We start from the raw sequence: 7,500 nt of genomic DNA on the forward strand, positions 1-7,500 counted from the left end.
CCTGCCGCCACCACTGCCAGCCAGTCATGATGGGTTTGGTGGCAGTTCTGTCCCCTTGAGAAGAATTGTAGCCCCGGTTGGTTTCCAAGACAGTCCAAAAAGCCACACACTCCAATCAATCAAATGAGCTTTTAGTGAAAGCCAGCGGGTGAATGGGCAACCCGGGAGGAGTCAGTGGGTCCGGAGAGCACAGCAGAACACACTCAGCTTTTTAGCCACCATCAAACCACCAGCAGGGTGATCAATCGTTGACACACGCAGTTCAGTTCCTCGAAGTGGGAACGTTTGGGGGAGAATTCCCAATGTTTGCAGTCCTCAGGCTGAGGTGTCCCTAGCCACTGCTTATCTCAAAACTGCTTGGTCGGGCGGACCATGTGCGTGTGGGTCAAGCCTCAGCCAAAATGACAGAAGCCAAATTCAGCAGGTTATTTATCAATTACTAAGGTGTTTCAGCCTGCCTGCACACACCCCCTGTACCCCCCACCCACCTCCAGCCATGGCCCATCAACCACTTAATCAATAAGTGGTTATTGATCTATACATTGGATTTTTGTTTGTTGGATTGGAGGGGGGGGGCTGTGTCTCTTTCTGCCCCAGCGTTAGTTACTTACAACATGTGGGCCCAATCAATGACCCCTCCGATTTCGGCAGAAAGACATGAAGGATCTATTAAAAGATGGAACGAGGACAAACGGGTGCATAAACAAATGTGGCGAAGAAAGCTGATGGTGCCAGGCTATCAAAAGAGATAGTGTCTGGGGGTCTTAAAGGCTTGAAGGTGAACAAGCGGCCATCTAGCTCAGAAGCAACAAAGCCCACATGGAAGAATCACACCAGCCTGTGGGATCACAAGAGGACCTGATGCAAAGGGATTAAGTGGAGAGCAAATGCTTTGAAAATGATTAGGGCAAAGAATGTACAGATGTGCTTTATATAATTATGTATGTATATGTATGGATTGTGATAAGAGTTGTATGAGCCCCTAATAAAATGTTTTAAAAAGAAAAATACAAAAGTATGTAGGACAACAGGAAAGTGGGTGAAGGGAGACGCCCGACAGTATCAGAGATGACAAAATAATAATAATTTCTAAATTATCAAGGATTAATGAGGGAGGAGTATCAAGGAGGGAAGGGAACCATGAGGACCTGATACCAAGGGCTCAAGCAGAAACTAAATGTTTTGAGAATGATGATGGCAACAAACGAACAAATGTACTTGACATAATGGCTGGCTGGCTGGCTGGCTGGCTGGCTGGCTGGATTGTGATAAGTGGTATGGGCCCCAACCATCCCGGTAGGAATGAAATCTCCTAGGGGCCTTCATGGGAGGACTTGTGTCTCCCAAATGCTGAAATCCGCAGAAGGGGGAGTGTGTGTGTGGGGGGGGGGGGGAGGGGAGAATCCTCAGGGGTCCAGGGGAAACCTAAGACCTGCAGGCCTGCCGCCTAGCTCCCTTCCACCCAGCCACCCAGCAGCCCCAAGCCTGCCCCCTCACCCACCCACCTGAAAAGGCTCCGAAGGAAGGAAGGAAGGCAGGAAGGAAGGCCGGGGCTTGATTAACATATGAAGCCAGCTCTTTTAGCATCTCAATCCCCTGGTCTCTGGCTAGAGAGCCACCGTTGGCCTCAGGGTGACCGGTTTTTCGGTTGTTTTTTTTTTTTTTTATTCTGTTGTTCATCTTAGTTTGGACTTTGACCCTAACTCGGGCAAGTGAACTAGAGGTTGCTTGTGTGTGGGACGCCCAGGCCGGGATGGGGAAGGGAGTGGGGAGCGAGCGGGGGGGATCGATCCAGAGGAGCCCGTCGGGAACTGCAACCCCCACCCACCCGCATGGTCACGGAAGAGGGAGGCCTGAGGGGTCTTCAGAATCGCGGCTGGGTCCTGCTGGCCCATCTAGCGGAGCTGGAGCTTCCAACCGCCAGCACTGGGACTCAGTCCAAAAGCGGCGGCTCCGATCCCAGAAAATAAACACACACACCGCCCTCGTGAATCTCTAGCAGTTGTCGTGATGAGAACAGGGGGCGCACCGCCCTATGAGCGGAGTGGATTGGGAACCAACCGAGTGCTTACAAGGGGTGAGGGAGAATTTGGCAAACATCCTAGGCACCCGGTATGTGTGTGTGCTTTGTTTGTTGGATGGCTAGTCAGGTGTAGGTAGGGTGTGTGTGTGTGTGTGGTGTGGTGTGTGTGTCCACCCCCCACCCCTGCAAGTCATTTGACTGGTCTCCTGTTTTTATTTTTTAAAGGGGGAAAAGCAAAAACTCAAGAATATAGGAATGGAATGGAAGAGGGGAAGAAAGAAACTCTTCTTCAAGAGGAGGAAAGGCCTGAGGCCTGACACTCGTCGGTCGTAGAAAGACTTGAGAGCTTTTTCATGAAAGTCAGGAAGAACGCAGGCAGGCAGGCAGGCAGGCAGGCAGGCAGGCAGGCAGGCAGGCAGGCAGGCAGGCAGCGAGTGACAGACGGTGGGACAGAGGGAGGGACTGATGGAAGGAGGCTGCCCAGTGTCTAGGCCCCTAGAAAACACACGTTTGAAAGGAAGGAAGCTAAAGAATATGGACAAAGGTGCCTGCGTGAGGAAGGAGGGAGAGTCCTCATCTGAGCACTAGCATTACAAGATGGACCGAGATCATCTCACCCCTGGGGCAAGGACAACAGGAAAGTGGGTGAAGGGAGACGTCCAACAGTGTAAGACATGACAAAATAATAGCCACGGAAGGCACGCTCAGGGACAGCGAGTGAAAGTCCAAGATCCATCCGTTTTTGAGTCTGCATGTGAGTGAAGTGGATTCAGTTGGAGCTTCCATTCTAGGTTGATGGTGGGAGAGAGACCTAAATCCATTCGAAGAAGTGGGTTCTGCCTGCCTCCATGGGTCCTTTTTGGCTTCTCATGGGAAGGCGGACTGATGGACAGGCGGGCAGAGTGTGTGTTTTTACACCATGATTCACAAACACACACACACCCCACATAACACACCACCACCACCACCACCACCAACTACCACCACCAACCTGCCTCCCTCCCTCCCTCTCTCAGCCAGGGGAGGAGCAATCTGTCCTGTCTTCAGGAACTTCAAATCCCTGAAGGAAAAGAGCAAGAGCGTGGTGTGTGTGCGTGTGCGTACAGTACCAGGGCCACCAGGTCAAGTTTCAGGAGTGCCTTGAACCACGCTTTAGTCAATGCAATCGTGCAGCAGCAGCAGCAGCAGCAGCAGCAGCAGCAGCAGCAGCAGCAGCAGCAGAGCCACCACCTCTGCCCGCCCCAAACCTACTAACTCACCACCCCTGGTGCCCTCTGTTTGAAGCGGATCAATCCCATCAAACGGACAGAAGCATCACATTGTGTTTGTCACGCTTAGGTTTTATTATTCACTGCCTGCCATCGTATATATGGGGATAAGGGGCTGAAGGTTCAAACATACGCCCTCCCTTCCCACCCTCCTCTCGCCACGCAGACCCTCTTCCTTTGTGAAGAGAAGTGATGGATTGATGGATGGATGGATGGATGGATGGATGGATGGATGGATGGATGGATGGATGGACGGACGGACGGACGGACGGACGGACGGACGGACGGACGGACGGATGGGGGGAGAGACAGACACACACACACACAGACAGAAACTTCACGCAGGAGAGCCTTCTCTAGGCTCTCAGAGGAAAGGATCGGAGTGATTGAGAGTAGGAGGGGGAGCGGTGCGGTGGTCGGCCCACCGGTAGCGCCACAGCGCGCATGCGCGCGTGGCCGAAGGCTCGCCCGGACCGGGGAAACGCCCGACGATTCCCCCTAGCGGCGACGAGGAAGAAGACAAGATATCTTCTCCGAGGCTGCTGGTCTACCCACCTTTCGCGTCCGGGGGCGGCGGCCCGAGTTTGCCGGGCGAGGCCGGCCGGGCGGGGGGGTTGGTGGCGCGCGCGCGCCACCAACCCCCCCGCCCGGCCGGCCTCGCCCGGCAAACTCGGGCCGCCGCCCCCGGACGCTCCTCCACTCTTTCCTTCTCTTCTCTTCTCCCTCGCCACTCTCCGCCGCCCTGGTCGACCCGAGCCGACCCAGGGACAGGGAGACAGGCGCGCCCGCGCGCCTCTTAGCCGGCAGGGAGAGACAGACGGGATGCGCACGGCTGGCTGGCTGGCCCGCCCGCGCGCCTGTCGGGCAGCGGGGACACCCACAGACGCAGCACACACAGACGACCCCCTCAACACGGCAGACTCGGCCAGGGACGCACACCGGGCCACCAGGTGAAGCGAGCGGGCGACAAGGGTCCAACCTCCCCCCGCCCTCGCGCCCCGTGGCCCGGAACGCCCGACCCGGGCACGCGAGCAAGCGACACAAAAAAACCTCGTGTGTGTCAAGGGCCGACTTTCACAATGACATCACAGCCACCGGATCGTGCTGCCTCTGCCTGTCACCTAACTCCCCCTCATCGCTACCCTAACTTCCCCACCAACTAACTCCCACTCCCACTCTCACTTCCTTCCTACCCTACCTACCTATGTGCTACCTACCTATGTGCTACCTACCTCCCCAACAACTCTCACGCTCACTCACTCTCACTCTACCCTACCTATGCCCTAACTCACCTCCCCACCTAACTCCCACTCTCACTTCTTCCTTCCTTCCTTCCTTCCTTCCTTCCTTCCTCCCCTATCCCCTACCTACCTCCCCTATCCCCCACCCCCACCCTACCTACCTACCTACCTACCTACCTACCTACCTACCTACCTACCTACCTACCAACCACACACAAAACGCGAAGTAATGTAACAGCTAATTTAGTCCACAACGATGCAATGCACCCGGGGGACGGGGGAGCGCGGCTCAGCTTGAATCACTTCCATTAAATAGTTAATAGCCTGGAAATCCTTCCTCTTGCAACGGCTGCTCCGTCCAAGGTCAAGGAAGCAAGACTGCAGAGCAGAGTCTTCCAGAGAGCGATGCATTCCGTCCAGCCGGAGGCAGCAGGCAGCCAGCCAGCCAGCCAGCCAGCTGGGTCCCCCCCACGCTTAGCCAGATCACCGAGCTCCAGCGACGTGTACCATCAACGCCAGCGGCACGGCAACGCACATCTGAAAGGGGGAGAAGAAAAAAAAAATCCAGCTTTAACGGCAGGATCCATGGGTCGGGCGCCCCCACACACAGGTTGTAGACATTAGCTCACAATTGGAGGCAGACAACTAGCTAAGGCAGTCACACAGTGGGGCAACACCGCCAGAGAGCGAGAGAGCGAGAGAGCCTGGGGCTTGCTGGCAGACGCATTTCTCTCTCTGCCCACCGGACCCAAACCACGACCTTATCACACCCCAACTCTTCTTAATATAAGGCCAGGTTTGGCACAGTAAGCCGAATCACACCGCCCAACATAGCACGCTCGCCACCCCTTCTATAAGTGAAAGGAAAACCTCTTCGCCACCTGAGGATGAACCCACCCCCTCCCGTGTGGGCCTCTCAATGAAAACCAAGGCGAGCAACAGAGACGGTGGCGGACGTGCCTCGCCTCCCGCAAGTCACATCCACCCGCCTGTTGGACATCAGGGCTTCGCCCGCCCCCAACCTCTCTGCCTTCCTTGGAAACCTAATGAAAACGCCCCGCCCGCCCGGGCCACCTTGACGTAATTAATACAGACCTCGCTAATAGGCGCCGCTGAACTTTTCCCCTGCCTGGCCTGTGTTGGCCAGGCGTCCTTTGCAACACCCCCCAAGAATGTTCACCCCCGGTGGGGGGCGGGGGGAAGGACAGCCCCAGCCCCCTACAACGAACCCCGGGTTCCATAGGCTAAATCGGACAGCGGGGGGGGGGGGGGGGGGAGAGAGAGAGAGAGAGAGAGATGGAAAATAACAGAGGCAGACACAGCTCAGGGGTATAAAGCTTGCTCACTCTCAGCTGCACCTGGTGGTCCCCCACCCCCCTCCCCTAGATTCAACGGGGCAGCCTAACCTTGCTCACTCTCCAGTGGGCTCAACCTCTACCACTACCACCCTGATCGGAAGCGAGCGGGGTCCTTCCTCCCTCCCTATGGTGGCACAAACAGTGGTGTCTGTCTGCTTGCTCTAAAAGGCTGACCACCCTGAGGGAGAGTAACCCAGAACCTACCTTGGGTGAATGACCTTTCAGTGGGATATGCCTACCTTGGGTGAATGGCCTTTCAGTGGGATATGTATGCCTGGGGGAGAGACAAACTCGGGAGAAAGCTTGGCTTCCCACATTCCCCACCCACCAGGCTGACTTCTACGGGGGGGGGGGGGGGGCAGGCTGCGGCCCTTAACCCACCTTTAGAAAAGCAGACGCCTTACAAGAATAGGAGGGTGGGAGGGAGGGAGGGGCTGCTGGGTTTGAGAAGCGGCCAAGTGGACTCTGAACTAGAACTAGACCTCTACAGTCAGGGTTGGAGTGCTCGCTAGCTTGCTCGCTCGCTCAAACAAGACCTCTCCGACCCCTTTGGCTCAAGGTAGCCGCTGGGGTCACAAAGACCCACGCCGGGGGAAGGCGCACAGCAGCGAGGATAGATACATTAGATATAGATAGATGGAGAGATAGAGCACATGTGCAAGGGCAAGCCGAATTCTACACCGCAGCCAGGCCCTCTTCCTCTGTGAAGAGAGCTGGCGGATGGAGGGAGGGAGGGAGGGAGGGAGGGTTGAGAGAGACAGACTGACTGACACAGAAACCTCACACAGGAAGGAGGGCCTCCTCTAGGCTCTCAGAGGAAAGAGCCACACACTCACAAGCCATTCTCTCAGAAGCCATAAAAACAAATACGGAGCCAAGAGTGAACCTGATGCACGCGTCAGGAGCAGCGGCGTCACCAATAATTACTTAACGCTCTTAGACGTTTTCGAATGCTCGGTTTATTCACTGCAGACACACATCACACCAGCCAAAAATAATCCAAAGGATAAAAGGACTGGAGCAAGCAAGCGTGATCATAAGTATGAGCATAATAACAGCGCTCTGCACACGTATCATTCTAGCATCATAGTCCCAACAAGCATTGCCTTCATCGGTGCGTTCACCCCGGGTAGAGTTGGAGAGAGCAGAGCAGGAGTTGATGTCTCCTTGGTTCCTAGCTCTCTAAAAAGTCAGTGCCTGTCTGTCTCTACCCAGGTTTCAACGGACAACTTGGCTGGTTCTTTGACGTATTCACTGTCCCAGTCAAGTCTCTCTCATGGGGTTTCTCCACACTTTTGCGGTGGCTCCTCCGACCAGCTGCTGATTCTTGGCGATGGTCCAACTTCTTGGCTGGGCCCTAATGCCACACGTTATTTCTTCTCTGAAGTGGAGTTTCTTGTGTTTGCTTCTTTGGAGGAGGCTCAACGTCTTGCAAGGAAGAGCAGGTGGCCATTTGCTGGTTCCGGAGCTCTCGTCAGCGCAGGATTCCTGCTCAGTAGCGTGACTGGCGTGAGTGAGTGAGTGAGTGAGTGAGTGAGTGAGTGAGTGAGTGAGTGAGTGAGTGAGTGAGTGTATCTCGATGAAGTAAATTGATGATGAAATCAATAGGA

Source organism: Tenrec ecaudatus, chromosome 6 (assembly GCF_050624435.1).
Source record: "Tenrec ecaudatus isolate mTenEca1 chromosome 6, mTenEca1.hap1, whole genome shotgun sequence".
Classification (NCBI taxonomy): Eukaryota; Metazoa; Chordata; class Mammalia; order Afrosoricida; family Tenrecidae; genus Tenrec; species Tenrec ecaudatus.